Source organism: Bacillus rossius, chromosome 3 (assembly GCF_032445375.1).
Source record: "Bacillus rossius redtenbacheri isolate Brsri chromosome 3, Brsri_v3, whole genome shotgun sequence".
NCBI lineage: Eukaryota > Metazoa > Arthropoda > Insecta > Phasmatodea > Bacillidae > Bacillus > Bacillus rossius.
Window position 1 is genome coordinate 76,239,460 of NC_086332.1, and position 18,353 is coordinate 76,257,812.

At 38.0% G+C, this 18,353-nt stretch overlaps 1 protein-coding gene across 1 annotated transcript in view; it reads left to right on the forward strand.

Moving 5' to 3' along the window:
• Window positions 1-18,353, forward strand: part of LOC134530924 (galectin-4-like) — a 114,561-nt gene that overhangs the window by 44,779 nt on the left and 51,429 nt on the right. The window lies entirely within an intron of this gene.

Sequence of the window (18,353 nt, forward strand, 5' to 3'; positions counted from 1 at the left end):
CACTGTTTACGTTTGGTGTTTTTTGTTCCCAACTTAAGCAGAACGTGCTTACGTAAAAAAATTACGCAGTGTAAAATAAATAAAGGTAATATTTTACTGTCTGAAAAGTTCTTTTCTTCGTTCCCATTAACTAATATTCAGTATATAGTTAAAATAGCTCATTGAAAAAGTTTATTGCATATTAAGTATTACGAAACTACAAAATTTCAAGTACCAGGTATGTATCTTGGTAATTAGTTTTTAGTTCCTTACGTTGGGTTCTGTTGAATTCCTTAACATTATAATTTAAAAAAATATATTATTTAATATTACTTCCTTTACCATGCTCAACATATAGCTATTAGAAAATATATTTATTAGTAATTTATATGTAGAAGTTAATTTAATAGTTTAGAAGCTGAAACTATAGAATAACCGGGAATATATATTACCCGTTATTGGTAAAAAAAACTAAAATATCCCAAATACGAGGTAGGTCTTTGTACGAGTGTACTAGCATACTACGTATTCATTGACAACAAGCATGTGACGTAGCTGGGAGGACTGGAAGCGAGCGTCTTAACATAACGAACTCTCGTTTATCTTGACAGATAAATTGGATTTTCAATAAATGTTGTAAAAACTGGTTTCATGGTAGGATAACGAAACCATTGCACACTACATTCACATTAGAGTAATAACTGTTACGTTGGCTGCCTTCTTGGCAAACTGTAGAGCACTAAAATAAAACACGGAATCTAAAAAAAAATGTAATATCATTTAACGTGTCTAAATGAAATATAAATAAATTTAAGGGTGCCTAAAGCATCTATACAACTTTATTTTACTTCGTTTTTAATTTTCTTGTATTTAAATGGAGAAAAATTATTAAAAGTATGTTTTCACGAGAATTTTTAAGTGAAACAAAAGCACGCAGTATTTAAAGTGTTACATAAGATTACCGTACTGCATTTTCATCGTAAGTATTTTGCCATTATATATGGTGCAGTAGCTTAAAAGTTTCTTTAGGGTGTGCTGCGATGGAAAGGAAAAAAAAAAGCAAGTTGTGTTCTGATAATATAGGGGATCGAAAAAATTGAGTGCGAAGCCAATATCGTGTTAGCATTCTGGCAGTGATGTAAAATATTAATTAGTTAAAAAACTTTAAAAAAATGAATAACCCTCGGTTACTAATACCCACCTAGTTGATTGCAAATTAATGTGCAGAGCTTGGGCTGTTAAATATAGAAACTACCGAAAACATCCCAATTTAATATTTTTACCCTCAAATATTATCGAATGGCATGATCATTCACCACTTGAAATTTCCAAGAAAAAGGTAACCATTAGTGTAGGCTTAGGCCTGAGACGCACCTAAGCTCCTCCATATCCGGGAACTCTCTACAACATCAATATTCAGTATGTCAATAAGAGAATGTCCCAGTTATAAAATGTAATACTATCAGCTGTAAGCGTTGTAGTGTGTTGGTCAAGGCCACAGTTAAAGAATAACTCAAACGGTTTCAGATAAGCGCACGCGCGAATACTGATTTGCTGTTTTCTCGCTTTCAGCACGAAATAATGGCTCTTTCCCAAATTAGTAAAGGGTGAACCTGTCAACTTTATTTGTCAACAGGATGGAGTGCCCCTCCCCATTGGAATATCGTTGTAAGAGAGTGGTTGAACGTATAAGTCTCTGACCGATTGGTCGTAATGGTCGAGACGACAGAGCTCTTTTTCGCTGGCATCCACGTTCACCTGACATAAAGCCGTGCGATTGTTTCCTTTGGGACTTGGTGTGTCGTATAACTAAAGGTGCATATTGAACATTTATAAGAAAAAAACTAGGTTAGTTGACCTTCAATTCGAACTTTGAGTTGTTGTAAATAGTCAAAATTAAATCTTCATTGAAACTGGGACATTCTTTTATGGACATACTGAATTACTGTTTTAAGTTAGAGAGAAGAAACTAATAATTTGGAAGAACAGTTATGGGACTTTACTTCCCAAACACTTGTTAAATAATTGTGCAAGAATTTTTGAGTTAGCTGTCTCCAAGCCGCCTCCCTTCGAGGCAGATTAACCTAAATTCTCCACACTCATTTGGCTCTGAAAGGTAGCTGCTGGTAAGGTCCCACCACTCTTCCGTCGGCAGTGATTGGGCTATCCACCACGACGTGCCCACACGCGTGTCTATGTTAACTCCTGCTCTCCATGCCCAGACGACCGGCAATAAAGTGGATGGGCAGTTCCTCCACGGCTCTTCGAGGTATCGGTCACACGTCGGGGGTGCTGCGCAGAAAACAAATCTCTGCATTTTTACAAAAGATTCCTTTGGAAGTTGCTTGACTCCTGGGCTGTAGCCGCGTCCAAGGCGAATATTTCACCGACGTTGCATTCATCAGGGTAGAGTTGCCTATTAAAAGGCAGGAGAACTTGTATTAGGTAACTCTACCCTGATGATGGTGATTACAACGTCGACCGAAACGTCGGTGATATATTTGCCTTGGACGTGGCTACAACCCAGAAGTCAAGCTACTTCAATGGCCGCGAAAGCCTGTGATCTTGATTTCCTTTGGAATCCAGTTGTCAAGATATAGTTTGTAATGCTACTAGAAAGGTATTGTAACTTTCTACAACACATGGCTGTAGTTATTTTTGCATATATGAAAGACGTTTTTCGAGAAAATAGAGTATTTATTAGGGAAATTTGCCCATTTTATTTTTAAATTTTACTGTTTCATTCAAGCATATATTTTTTTAAACAATATAATAACTCGAATATTCAATAATTTGACTTTATTCTGTTATATTGTGCGTTTTAATATTGGAAAGCTATTTAGGGAACGGTTTATAAATAACTTTTAGCTATTGGAGGTACTGGGTCAACACACAGCATAAATGCCCGGGTAAGAATCCAAACAAAATTTTACTGCAATTACTGTCATAGCTGGCCAATCCCAGAACAAAGCACACGATGCGTGCGACCCGTCCTTGCATGGCTAATCCCAGTATGACTAGGCGTATAGGCTTTGGCCTGAGACGCACCTAGTTCCCTCCCTAACCGGGACCCCTCCTGCAAATACACTTGGTTTTAGTTTCGTTAGGAGGAAAAATAAAAAAATGATTGACTCTGCTCCGCGAGTTTAGTTTTAGCGCTCTGCTTCACCCGCCATGTTGCATTTTTGTTCTTGGTTCAGATGTGGAAACTACTAGAGAGTGGTCATTGCGCAGTTAGTAATGCGAACATTTTAAAATTAATAATATTTGTTTGAGTATTTATTCATACATTCCGTTGCACCTTTGGTATGACCATGGACCACGTAATTTGCACGTGAATCATTGTAATAATTACAATTTACATATCCAAAACCTACTACAATCAAAAGTGTGGCAATGATACACTGAAATATACACTTAAACGAAATAATATATATATATACACATATATATTTGTAGACACACATCTGTTATAAATGTTAGTGTTTAACTCTTACAAAATATATGAAGTATGGATTAAAACGAGTTTGATATAATTACTATGTAATTACATACTTTGTAAACAGATCAGGACTTGGGATATTTCTGTCGCCTCAGCACACAGCGTAACTATAGGAAGGAAACCTCAAATCTTATCCCACCGTCACCATGTACCAATACGTACTTAACCAACTTAAATATCGAGATCCCCCTTCTGCAGTATATTCCATAAACTCTTTTAAATTGTATAATTGATGAGGTATAAGTATATTTTTAATAATAAGTAGCTTTTATTCGTGTCTGTGTTGTAAAATTTTTATTGTTTCATATGGAAAAGTATTAACAAGTATTCTGTCGCTATGCTGGAGCTCTATTTCAATTTGAGTGGTGATTTGTTTTGTAGGTCTCAGTTTATTACAGCCTCGAGTATTATAATCATGGACAACGTTGCTACTTTTGAATTTGTTTTGATGTCTGAAGAAAAATATTGTTTTGTTGATCATTTGTAAAAATGAGTATTCCTTTTTTTTTTTTTTAATTTTGTCTGCAAGTGCTTAATTTTTACTCTTGTTAGCTGTGCAAATTGCTTTTAGGTATTTTTTATAATAGTTTTTTTAGTCTTTCCCCAGATTTCAGTATTAGGTATATGTCATGATTGAGTGAAAGTATACATGATGTATGGTCTTAATAAGTTTTAAATAAGCTAATTCTACAAGATATAAAATTTATATATTATGTAAATTGTAATTGCTGATCAATAAAGATCCCTAAGAATTTTACGGAACAAACCTGTGAAATAGCATTTACATTCATCTCTATGTTAAATTCATCCTTATTCACATTATTTCTGTTTATAAACTTAATAATAGTTTTTGATGAGTTCAATGCAAGTTATGTCATCCAGTTTTTCATCTGCGCATTGGCTCCATTAGTTTTCTCCTGAATGGATTCTGTAGTTTTCCCATTTATAATAACTGATGTCATCTTTGAACAGACTAAGCTTACCTTCGTCAATTTGAAATGTTTATTCCTTTATATGGTTCTAAATTGCTACTCCGTTACTTCCATTCTGACAATTGACACGTCTTGAGTATTTCTTATCCAGTATTAGTTAATACCCTCTGTTTCCTTTCCTTAAGATAGGACTGCATTAAGTCATATGCTGTGCACCGTATACCTTAGTGATATAGTTCATCTAAGATAATTGCTTGATTGACATAATCGAAAGCTTTGGATAAATCACAAAAAAATTCCTAATAAGTCCAATGAATTTAGAATAGAACTCATTAAGTCATTAATAGCTACTGATGGTTTTTTTTAACTATATTGCTTAACGCTTAGTGTATTGATTTGAGTGAAGAATGAAATGTATCTTATATATGGCCCCTTCAAATATTTTTGCCATTATAGGTAATGTACTTACTGGCCTATAGTTTTATGCATTTTCTGGGTTACCTTATTTTATAGTTGCAAAACCCTAGCAAGTTTTAGACAATCGGGTACCACTCCTGTCAGAGACACAATCTCCCTGGAATCAGATTTGTGTAGGCTGTCGGTTATTAGATACTGGAAAAATTCACATTTTCATCTCGCGATAGGCTAAAATTTTCAAACACTCGAGTTTGGTATGCTTCTACCATCGGGTCCACAGTTTATGTAGAGGATCCTTGACCATAAGAAATCCTCTACAAGTGGAAGTACCGAACTAAGGGCGGTACAGTTAACTCGCATCTCAAGTGAGCAGTCAATTAACACGTGATCGTCATATATTTAATTGAAACATAGATTTATTTTTTCAATTGATGAAGCATTGAAACTTATTAAGTTGTTTGATTTCTACGTTCATAAGCTTTAAACATTTGAATATTGAGAAAAAATTATCTACAGACAAGCCTGCTATAAACATTATGCTATAGAGAAATATGTTCTTTTCTGCTCTGTGCACAATGTTGGCTTTATTAGCAATTCACCGCGGGTGTTACAGGCGGGACAGTTATGAGCACAGCGTTGCGTTACTGGAAAACCCATTCATCAATGTAGCAGTTTTTTCTGCCGAGTGATGTACAAATCAACGTGATTACAAAGCGGTATTTACTTTTGCTCGTTTTTGATTAGAGACGTTGCGTTGCCCAGGTACGGCAGCGATTTTTTTTTCTGGCGGGATGACGTCAGACCGTAGCGAGCAGTTACCTCTTTGCTCTCAGTTGCCGCCGAAGCCCGTGAGATTGGAAAGACACCGTGGTTGCAACCGTGTTCGCCAGAGATATTATCGAGAGGAGCGCTGCGGTGGAAAGGTGGCAACGGAGTCAATCTCGTCTACTCAACATGCATGCATGCATGAATTAATGAATTAATGAAAGAAGCACATTTTTACGAGTGTGAAAACAGGTTTGAAATGACATCCCAGGATTGAAATGACATCCCAGTTTTATTTATTAACTACCATTACAGCTTTTCCTTAGATTACAGCAATTTAAATTATTGTACAGAAATGAATCACTCTCTCAAGTCTTTTATATACTCACTGGAGCTCGGATCAGCAGTGGCTCTCTTTATAATTAGTCTCTTACCACTAACTTCGGTCCCAACTCACTCCTTCGCACTACTCACTCGTCTGCCGCGTCCTCGATACTCCGATCTTCGCACACGAAGCTCAACTCTCGTGCCCGCTATCGCTCGCCAACGGGCCACTAACTCTCTTAACTTCACTCTTGCATCGCTCCGAGGATTCGCCGGTGTCGCCACCAGCTTCTTGTCACACCGCAGGCGGGGGGCGCCTTATGTTTCGTAGCCCTCGGAGATGTTGCACCATCAAGACTCCCTGACTTTCACATTTAAAGCTGCGAGGAGAATGGCGTCCTAGTTACGCCAGTTTACCCGACAGTGCTCTCAGGATCTGCAGAACCCTCCAGAAAGACAGAGGCATCCCTGACTTCGCGGGACTGGGATGTGATTTACAAAAAAACTGCCTGATAATGGAGAGACCATGTGCTGGTAGGATGAGGGGAAGTGAAGACCGTTACCCGTGTTGAGGTTCTTCCTCAGAGCGCGGCCAGCGCGCTGTTCCATCATTAGGCAGTTGCACCCTTAAAAATTACATTTTTGAACACGTTTTATGGTGTTGTATCCTACTTGAAATTAAGCATTAAATCCAAGTTTCCCCCCCTCCTTCAAACTGGGTTCTTACACCTGTATTTACAGGGTTGAAAATTTCACCCCCTTCATGAATCAAATTGGGCCGGGGGGGGGGAGAAAGTTTATCATTATTGCGAAAATAATTTTTTAGCATAGTTTTAATAGCTTTTTAGTTAAAACTGTTAAAAATTAGTCCATCTAAAATATTTCGTCCTGATATAAAATATATTTGATAAGCCGTTTACGCGGAATGCGTACTTATTCAATTAAATAAAGCAACACGCACCCCGACATACCTTTGTAGTTTTTCACGAGGGTGATCTGTACCGTAGTATGTAAGCAGAAGTACAACAGTTACTCGAAACACCGAAGACGCCACTTTATTATAGAAAGTTCACAACATGAACGTCTGGGCCGACCAACATTTCTGATAATATAGTAACATTCAACGTAAATATGTAGTGTGGTGTGGCTGACGATAGTTTGCGGTGATTTCTTATCCATCATTTGTTTGGATGTTCGATTTTTATAAATTTACTGAGTGTATTCTTGTGAGAATTGCATCGCGCACTTTAAGAAAGCTTCAGAAACACACAGTGCAGATGCTGTGCTCCTCATGCTAATCCTACAGATTTACCCTTCATGTAAATTTTTGTGCCATGTGAGATCTGCTGTGTGTGTTCCTGGTCGTCTCTCGGGATGTCGTCCAGCGGATACTGGCCGCTGCACCCAACTCAAGAGCGTCAGCAAATGTCGCGGCGGATATGTGTGCGCGGTGCTCACCATGCCATTCTTGCATGCGGGCGTTGCCTGTAGCTCTGGATGTGCTGTGATCTGTGGTATTGCGCAGTAACTCCATTAGGTCAATCGCCATCGTGCCAATGGCCATCCCAGAGAATGCACGACATGGTTGTGCAGAGCAGCTTACCTATATCTGTAGGACGAACTGCTGTGGTCGTCTTTATCATGGACTAGGTTTTAGAACAGTGGTAGTTGAGTACATGTGGTCTAAGGAATGGGAGTCTATTCGTGAGTTGAAGTCTTCTGGTTAGCAATTGGATAGTAAAAACAATCGTAGATTTATAAAGCAAAGATGTAAACGTTCGTTCAAAATCTTTAATCTCCGAAAGATTACTTTGATATTTTGACACAACTTTGCATTCGAATACGCGCATGTTTTTATATACCCATGTCCCACGTGTGATAGGTAAAAAGATAAATAAAAATATAGATAGGTAAAATGTAGAATTTGAATATTTTCATTGCTATAGTTATTATATGTATATATTATGTATATATATGTATACAGAGGAGAGAGGTATTGAGGGAGATATATAGTGGGAAATATATGTAGCTAGAGTTAGTGATAGATATCGAGAGATATGGAGAGATATCGATATATAGAGATGTACATATGCAGTAGGTAGGTTTGGTAGGTCCTGTGGCAGGGGCTGGGGGCTGGGGGTTGGGGAGCCACTGCGGTCGTCTTGGATTACGTCATTTCCGGCGGCCATCATGGATTGCGTCACATCCGGCTGCCATTTTGGATTTGTAAAATTATTTAGCTATAAATTCGGGAAAAATTAAAAAAAAAATACAATCAATTTACAAATTGATTTTATCGGTTTCTGTCTTTGGTTCCATACTTTATCGATGCAATAATGTTTAATTTTATGTAAAAACTAACAATTTCAATTAATCATGTTCAAAATCCTAAAAGAGACTTAAAATCCTCTACTACCAGCCTTCAGTAAGCTGTTATGACCGCCATCTTGGAAATTTGTATTTGTTGACCCATTTTTTGGAAAATACTAATATTCATCGAAAAAATCACTCATTAATTAACTGATTGAATCGATGGTTGGGCAATGCACAAATTGAAGTAATTTAATTTAAAATACCACAAACGTGACAGGTTCGAGTAATAAAACACCGCAAGTTCTTTAACAAACATAAATTTTACTACATAAATATTCTACACTACTACAAGTACAAAAAACACAGGCAAATTACTAAAGTCTTGAGCAATTCTCGATTTCTGCATCTGCTACCCACGAATTAAAGCGAGGTGGAAAACCCCACCACTTGATGTAGGATCGTCCATTTCTATGTTTCATAATTTTCTCCACCAAGTACATATCGGGATACAACGTAGGCTGAATCTCTTCGGCATAGAAGCCGCCACGATAGGTTTGTGGTCCAAATCTTTGAGGTAGTAGGTCCTAGGCTCCGATTCACGAACTTGTCACACGGAAAAGTTCAGGACTCCAGTTCACAGTGAAACCTTTCTCGAATATGCCTTTTTGCTTGGAGATTCGCACAATGTCACCGACGGTAGCTTGTGGATTGTTCTTCTTTGTGTTCGAGCAGACGATTGTTCGTTAGGTCCTTTGGCTTCATTTTCGTAGTAGAATGCACTGTAGAATTATACTCACCTATTAGTTTCGGCAAGATGACAAGCCACTTGTAATTTTCATTAACCATGAACCGTCGCCACATCTTGGAATGCAAAGTTCTGTTAAAATTTCGACAACTGAGGCTTTGACATTACTAAATGTAGAGCAGTGTTTGATGTCATACTTCTCCATCAATGCCTTGAAGGTTGCATTGTAGAATTCTTTCCCGAGATCCGTTTGCAGGTGCGACGGTACACGTCCATCACACAAAATATTGTCCATGGCCTTGGCTACTTCAGTTGCAGTCTTTGATTGTACAGGTCTAGCCTAAGCGAACTTGCTATAAACATCGATTACTGTCAACATGTACTTGAAACCTTTATTCAATCGGGATTATGGTATCATCTCAACAAAGTCCGCCTGGAATAAATCATCAATTCCATGAACTATGATTTTGCGACGAAGGTATTTTCGTCTAGCAGGAGCATGAAGTTTGTGAGCGATTCCGGTTCTACTCATTGTACGTAGCTGGCTTTCCTCAGTTCTTCGAGTATGGAGACTATTTCGTTTATGTGCGAATAGTTTCCTGCACCAAGCGAAGCGTGTAGAAGTCTAAGGCAATCAACTAATTCATTGGGGCCGTCCCAATACACATAGTCAAAGTTTTGTCCACTTAATCGCTTTTTCAAACCTTCGCCATGTATTGTTAGTTCACTGAAGAGATTAGCGAGAATGTCAATTTTTTCATGATCTTCGTCTTTATATACGCCACTATCTGGATCGTTATTGCAAAAATAAGCATTGGTTAGCTCTAGCAGTTTTTTGTACTCTTGTAAGTCTTTGTGAGAATATCCTTTAGGCTCCCTGCGAAATAGCAATTCGTACAGACCCGTAGTCCCGCGCGTTTTGAACTCTTCTACGCGCACAATATTTCCTGGTAGAAAGTCCATTTCTTTAGCACCGAGGAACCACTTATTATGTTTTCTGTACACTCCATAGGTATTGTCATTATTCCGACTCGTAAACGAGATCAGGTATGGTTGGACCATTGCATTAACTTGGTGTCTCTTTTTCGGTATTTTTTTCTTGTACATGGACTCAGTACTCGTTAAGTCCTCTTATTCTCGATCTGGTTCATACTTTCTCTTCTTTACAGTTAACATTTCATCTTCAACTTCTGCCTTCACAGTGATGGTTGGTTCTTCCTTATTTTTAAGTTCGTCGAGACGACTAGTGATTGGCTTAAATATTTCTTCATTTTCCATCTCACGTGCAAGTCTGGTTCTTTTAGCCAGTAGATATTTTTCACGGACAGTCTGTATATCACGATGAAGGTCACTGGCCAAGTCCGACATTGTACTGGCTGAAGACATATTGCAAGATCTCCTTTTATACTTTTTTTATTCGTTCGCAGAAACTTCTTTCTTATGTTTGGCTAAATCTGAATTTGTTGACAAGTGAGTTAGTGATGCATTCAGACTACTTTGGGAAGTCCTCAAATCGTCACGTCTTTGTGCATTCGATACTTCGGTAATGTAGCGAATTCGAGAATCCGAGGCTTCCACGCGCTGGTCGATGGCTAGCAGGTACTCTAGCAATTCGTTTTTCACACTTTCTACTTTTTGAGCCAGTAGTGAAATGTATGTGCGGATATCGTCGTCGTGAGACTTGAGAGCTGTACGTAAGTCTCGACTGCCACGGCCGAATTTCGAAATTCTATGACTCATGTTTGATGATAAACTGATCGAAACCTTGTCTGTACCTGCCCTTATATACAGGCCAGTCCTTGACTATAACTAGGAATCCGTGCTTGTTTTTTTCTTTTTTTTTCTTTGAATTCCTGGAATGTCATGTCGGTGTTTACGTGGTCGTCATAAGCGTGACGTAAAAAGCGTGCGAAAAAGTACTATGACGTTCGCTTTGTCACGTACCAGATGCTTGAATACGACTGTACGTCTGACATAGGTAAATACCGTCCACTTTGGCGTGCCTACCCATTGAAAAGTACTCTTGTATTATGCCTTGTTTCTCGCACACGACATCGTCGAAAATAAACACCGAATTGTCTCTTGCTTCGCCAGGAGGAACCACATCCGCATTTTCATTAAACGAAAAGTACTCCAGACCATCCACCGATCGTAGAATCGTTGCCAGGCGCTGGTAATTTGGCTGTAGCAACGATTTGGAATCAAGGTACACATTTTCGAACCTAAGACCATTTAGTTCCTCTAGTAAACTCAGTAGAACTCACGTTTTGCTACAGTTGGACGGACCTGCCATTATGCATCGTACGGTAGAAGGCAACAGTAAGCCATGACGCGATTCGCGCGCACAGGCTTCGTCGTCTCGTGTTATGCGCAGGGGCAAACACGCTTCTTGCTTGACGACTTGCATTGTACTGACGAAATTGTATAAAATCAAACACATTTATAATTTCTGGTCAGTTGTGCGTAATGACTCGAAGAGGTAAGGACAAAAACACATCGGTGCAGGACTCGTAAACTTGCTGATAAACAATCTACCTTTCGAACTACACATTCCCGGCTACAGGTTCTGCGGCCCCGGCACTAAACTAGCGAAAAGTTTAGCTCGTGGTGACTTGGGCATTAAATCTCTCGACAAAAAGTGCAATCAGCACGATATTGCCTATTAACTCAGCAAGGATCTGGAATCCAGGCTCCGGGCCGACGAGATATTGGCACAGGAAGCCGATGATATAAGTAAATCATCGAATGCGGGACTAGGAGAGAAAATCGCGAGTGCGCCATAATTAATTTATATGTATTGTCAGGTCATGGCACGCACTGGGTGGCGTACATAAAGTCCGGAAAAATTACCGAGTACTACGATAGCTTTGGTAATTTAAGACCTCCGCCAGAACTTAGGTAGTACCTGGGAAGGACCACCACACTGGTTCTACAATTACGAAACCGAACAGTCACTTAATCAAACAAAATGCGGGCACTTTTGCCTTCGCTTTTTAACAACAAAAAATATTTTGCTAACAAAATTTTTTTTTCTTACCTATAAAATAACTGTACAGATATTAAAATTTATTAGTCATTTCGATAACACTTACCTTGACAGGTCACGCTTCAGAGCTGCGGGCGGTTCATTTCCGCCCCTGGATTTAGACGGTGAGTTGTGTATCGGACTCATATATTTTCAAACGTATAATGCCATACCGAATATCGACGAATAAAATTGCAAGATATGCTTCCTAAAAAATGATGGGACCGCTCATGAAATACAGTTACCTGTTACCTCTTACGAAATTGACGACATCGCAAATTACACCAGAGAAATTTTACCACATGATGTAGACTTTCAACTGTGTGGAAATCCAAACACTCAAAAAGCATTCTAACATGCAGTGAAAATGTTGACTTTACGAAACCAGGAACCATAGGTACGATGCTCGGATTCGAACCAAATGTGTATGGTACAGGAATAACGTACGAATCTACGCATTCAGTAAACATTTTGCCTGTGAATGTCATAAGAATAAACTGTAATTTGGCAAGTGGAACGTATCTCAACGGAAGACTAAGCAACATGCTGCACGAGTTTTCGCCAATTATTTCTATTTATTTCTATAATTTTAAGTTACCTAATAAAAAGTTAATTTTAAATAGTCAATATTTTGACTCATTTAGTATACCAGTAAACCGCGGCTATGTAAGCATGGTTCTGACGACTGGACCCTCAGCCCACCTCTGGCCGCGGTGCAGTACGGACCAGCTCTCTTCAGTTTCGCGAGTTTATTTACTCCAATGTCGACCTGGATGAATGATCTACCATCAACATTGTGTACCCTGGTGGCACCAACGTCGACAAATACGATGACAGCGACAGCGGAGAGCTCAATGGCAACAACGTTGATGGAGTCGGGAGATCCCGATGCCGGCTGCAGAGGAGACAACGATATGTGATGTTCCATCATCAGCTGAAGTTCCTCCAGCAACATTGAGTAGACTACTTCAACGAATGAGGAACGTTCATCGTGTCAGTGTAAATACTGTGGTGCATCATTTACGACCACTTCAAGTGCGCGCAGACATGAAAAGAGCAGGTGTCAAAATAATTTACTGAAAAGAACAGAGTTTCAATGTAACAAGTGCAATAAACAATTTGTACGACATGATAACTTGAAAATACATCTTATAACCTGCAGTAGGTGTCTGACAATCTCTCGGAAGACATATAAGTGCGACAAATGCGAAAAGGTTTTTTCGCATTGTAACAGTCTAGACAGCCACAAGATTATGTGCATAGGAAAAGAAACAAGTGCTAGTATGCTTCCATACCATGATACATCATCATTTATTGCTTTACCTGTGACAATAGTCAACAAAAGGGCAGTAGTCAATTGCCTAAACTTGAAGGATCAGTTTTGTTTTAAATGGAGTATTTTTGCAAGATTTGTCGAGGGAAGTCATCAAAACCGTGTTGATAAGAGGTATTATGCTTTGGAGAATAAGTACAACTTTGATAGTCTGTACTATGCGCGACCATTAAATCAGATAAAAATATTTTAGATAAATAACCCTGAAGTTTCAGTTAATGTTTATGTGCTAAATGAAGATAATATGTGTCCGATTTGGGTGACTAAACAAGAAAGAAAAGATCATTTCGATTTGTTGCTTCTGACAAATGAAAGCAATGCTGTACACTACTGCTACATCAAAAACTTATCCCGTCTTGTGAGACTTCAGGTTGTAAAACATAAACGTAAGATTTATGTGTGCAAGATGTGCTTTAAGTATTTTGCTAATCAACCTCGAAAATCGGGACTAACAGCTATATAGTGTCTTGAACGACACAAAATTAAGTGTGGAAATAAATCTTGAACAGAATTTGATTAGATTATCTCAGACTTTAGTAATTTGTCTGTGTTTTTTGTACTTGTAGTAGTGTAGAATTTATGTAATAAAATTTGTTTGTTAAAGAAATTGCGGTGTTTTATTTTTCGAACCTGTCACTTTTGTGGTATTTTAAATAAAATTACATCATTTTGTGCATTTCCCATCCATCGATTCAATCAGTTAATGAGTGATTTTTTCGATGAATATTAGAATTTTTTCCAAAATAATGGGTCAACAAATACCAATTTCCAAGATAGCGGTCATAATAGCTTACAGAAGGCTGGTAGTAGAGTATTTTAAGTCTCTTTTAGGATTTTGAACATGATTTATTGAAATTATTATTTTTAACATAAAATTAAACATTATTGCTTCGATAAACTATCGAACCAAGGGCAGGAACCGATTAAACCAATTTGTAAATTGATTGTAATTTTTTTTTGTGTTTTTTTGGAATTTGCCCGAATTTATAGCTAAATAATTACACAAATCCAAGATGGCCGCCGGAAATGACGTAATCCAAGATGACCGCAGTGGCTCCCTGGCTTCCCAGCCCCTGCCACAGGACTTACCAAACCTACCTACTATATATAGATATAGTGATAGATAATACATAGATATATCGAGAGATATTTACATAGAGATAGAGAATTAGTGCGAGATTGAGATTCTTTGTATATGTGTACCTACTTCAAACAAATTACAATAAATTGATTGAGGCATTACAACGTATGCCGCGAATTAGCTAGTATACTATTTATTTATTTAATAGCCTGAAAATAACTCTTATGAACAATCGTAAGGATGCCATCATGAAGTGAATATTGCTAAATAAACATAATACCACCTCGTCTGCAAGAAATTAGCGTTAAACTTCATTGTAACCAAAAGTTGTTTTGCTATGCTGCTAGGAAAAGGGGGCGAGAGGTCGATCTCATTTTGACTTAAGTATTAACATGGCGAAGATTGTACACATAACTCCCTTACTTCTCACCTCCATTGTTGATTATTATGCCAATAAGGCATGCTACATAACAGGGATTAAGTTTATATACCCATAGTGTTGAAGTGTATATTCAGGTGAACCCTGTACATCATATTGATGCTAGATGCGTCAGAGTATCACATACAGTACTGTGGCTTGAGGGTAATGGACAGCTTGCTGGTTAATAAATAAGTTTTTTTTTCGTGGCATTGTTCAATATTTTAAACAACTTGATTGTTCATTTGGTGCTGCAGAACTGTTGCAGTTGAATATCCAGTCATTCCTGCCGAGAACCACCATCGCACAGCACATAATTTGGAACAACCATGCGTTGAATTCACCAGCCACTAGGACGGTAACGACCCAGTTGTAAATAACCACTTTTATTCCGGAGAACTGTGGTAACAAGAAGTCGCCATATCTGACCGGGTATTTGTAACCGGTTTCTTTACTGCTGCGTCAACTCCCCAGGAATCCGCTGGTGTAATATAACTGGTTTTCGAGGCTCGAGAGATAAGTCATTTCTAGTTTTTATTCTATAATTACATTCATTCCGTTAATGAATACAGATAACATGCCTATATAAAGTTTGTTTGAAATTGGTAGCGATTGCCGAAATTATTTTCAAAAAATGTTCAATACTTGGGAATGATAGTTTTCAAGAATGGCTGCAGCTGCCGTAGCAATAGTAACGTCAGAACGTGTTTCACGTCGTACGGTTCCGAATCTGATTTGTTGCTCATAAATTCGCATCATGCTGGGATTGGATGTTATAATAGAACACGCGAGCCTAATGGGCACGATGCCTACACAATATTTTATGCCATGTCTAATAATGTTGTCCAATAAGGCCCTTTACCAGCAGATAGTTAGGAGGGAGTACGATATTACGAGGTGTATTTTAAAGTAAGTACCGTTTTGAAATTCGGCCGCTCCAGCGCTGCGGTCGTAATTCCGCGCATGCAGGCTGTGTACCTACATATATTGGCAAGTCACAGACGCCATTACGGAAACATTCGACCTTGTTTGAGAATATTTGAAATGCCTCCGTCTATTGAAAATCCATCCGACTGTGAAATACGCGTAGTGATTTCGTATTCTGTAGTGCTAAATGCGTGAAAGCGGCTGAAATCAATTGTCAGATAAGTCAAGTGTGTGGAGAAAATATAATGACCGATGGAATGGTAAGAAAATGGGTTAGATCTTTTAAAGATGGCAGCCCGTATATTCATGATGAGGAACTAAGGGCGACTTTCTGCCTTTACGGAAGATTTGGTACAGAAAGTTGATGAAAAAGTCAAAGAGAACAGGCGTTTTACGATTTCGTAGATTACGGCCGTGCTACGTTGGTTGTAAAATCAGGTGGCAGACTTCTAGGGATCTAAAAGCTGGTTGTACGATAGGATAAGTGCCTAATATTGATTGGAATTATGTAGAAAAAATACATTAAGGTACATGCTTTCATCTATGGAAATAAAAATGTAAATGTTCGTTCGTTCAAAATCTTAAATCACCGAAAGTTCTTAGATTGCTTTGAAATTTTGACACAGTTGGTGCGCGTTTTATTATGTACCTATGTCACATGTGATTGGTAAAAAGATAAATAAAATATAGATAGGTGAAAACATAGATTTTTAATATTTTCATTGCTATAGAGTGATACATAGAGATGCAGATATATAGATATGTTTATATAGGAGAGATAGATGTATATGTAGATATAAAAATATACATAGATATAGAGGTAGAGAATTAAGAGAGATTGATACTTGGTATATGTGTACCTACTTCAAAAAAATTACAAAAAAAATTAAGCATTGCAACGCATCCAGGCATTAGATAGTGTAAAAAATAAAATTAATAAATATCTATTTTTTTTATTTCAACTCTGTACATACTTAAATTACACGTTTCGTACTTTCTTTATATTCTTAAAAGCATTCCGCGTGGCCCTAAGTCGAATATTAAGTTTGCCGAGTGATCCAAACGTTTTGGCGGCTATCTCTCCTGCATGTCCTCGTAGCGGCTTGAGCGCAGCTGCGTCGTTCGTGGCGGCCGAGCTGCGAGCAGACACCCTCTACTCAGGACCGCCCAGAATGTTGCAAAGGAGGGGTTCCAGTCTAACCATTATATCATTACTTTTAGAGTACATTTTTACAATTTAAATTTAAAAGAAAATTGATTGCCACTCTAAATCTCAGGGAATATCTAGTAGACTCATAGAACTCCAACGTTACTCATAGAAATTTAAGTAATGATTTTGTTTGAAAAAACCCACTTTTAGATTTTTAATAATTTTTTTTATTTTGTTCTTAAATCAATTATTTGTATTTCGTTCAAATACGTTATAAATACACTTCTAAATATTATTAAATGCATTAAACACTCACGTAAATTTTTTATGTAAGACTTGCTTACAAAAACATTGTGCAACCCAGCATCAAATATATTGTCGCTCCTGTATATGAGGCATGTCGAGCTGTAATGGGAAGGAATCCTTTTTTGCGTATGTTATAAACCCGTCCAAATGCTTAACGCAAAAGCGATATGGGCCTCCAGAAATGTCCTGCCAAGTATTCTGTGTAGACGACCATTGCATTTGCTAGAGATAAGGCCCGTCTACAACAGCAACATTCCACAATGTGTCCGACGGACACCGATCTCTGATTGGGCTACGTGACCCTCTGACTTCCTGGGTGGCGTTGACAGTGGACCGAAACTCCCTGGTCTGAATACTTTGGTCAGCTTGAACATTTTTGTCCCTATCTGTGTCCTTTGGCAGAATAGGAGAAGAAGATATTTGCGACTACCAGTTCCCGTTTAAAAAAAAAAAAAGTGCTTTCAAACAAATCATCGTGCGTGTCTTTGACTTCTGAGAAACAGAATAATTATCGCGAAAAACCAGAAGGCCGTACACAATAATTGATTTTTGCCTTATAGAATAATTTAATATTTTTGAACTCTCGCAATTTTCACAATTTAATTGAAGTTTCCAAACTCAGCTGTGTATTCATTTACAATGCACGAAAACAGTAAAATCAATCGAAAAACACCTATTTTGGGCGCTGTATATTTTATTGCGGTTTGATGACTACTTTAGAAATGATTAAATTCGGACGTCGCAAATTGTAGGCAGGGAAATTTTCAGTGCAATACTCTGACGTCATTCACATAAATATGAATGAGGTTCGGACTGTTGTAGACGAGTCTATAGGCTGAGTCTGAATTCGACCAACAGGTTTATCAAGACAAAATAAGTTGTGAACGTATGTACGACTTATGGTCTAAAGTGCTTCCCAGGGCTGGTCTACGTCTTTGAATATGGAGCTGACGTAAAATTAATTCATTGAAGTAATTGGGAGAAACAACTTAAATTTTCACATTGTTGTGACAGTCACAACCTCTAATTACTTGAAAGGAATAATTTTACTACAGCAACAAAATTTGCTGTGGTGGTACAACTTCATTCAGTTAAACGTAATGCAGACGCCCAGTGTTCCATCTGTAATACGATTT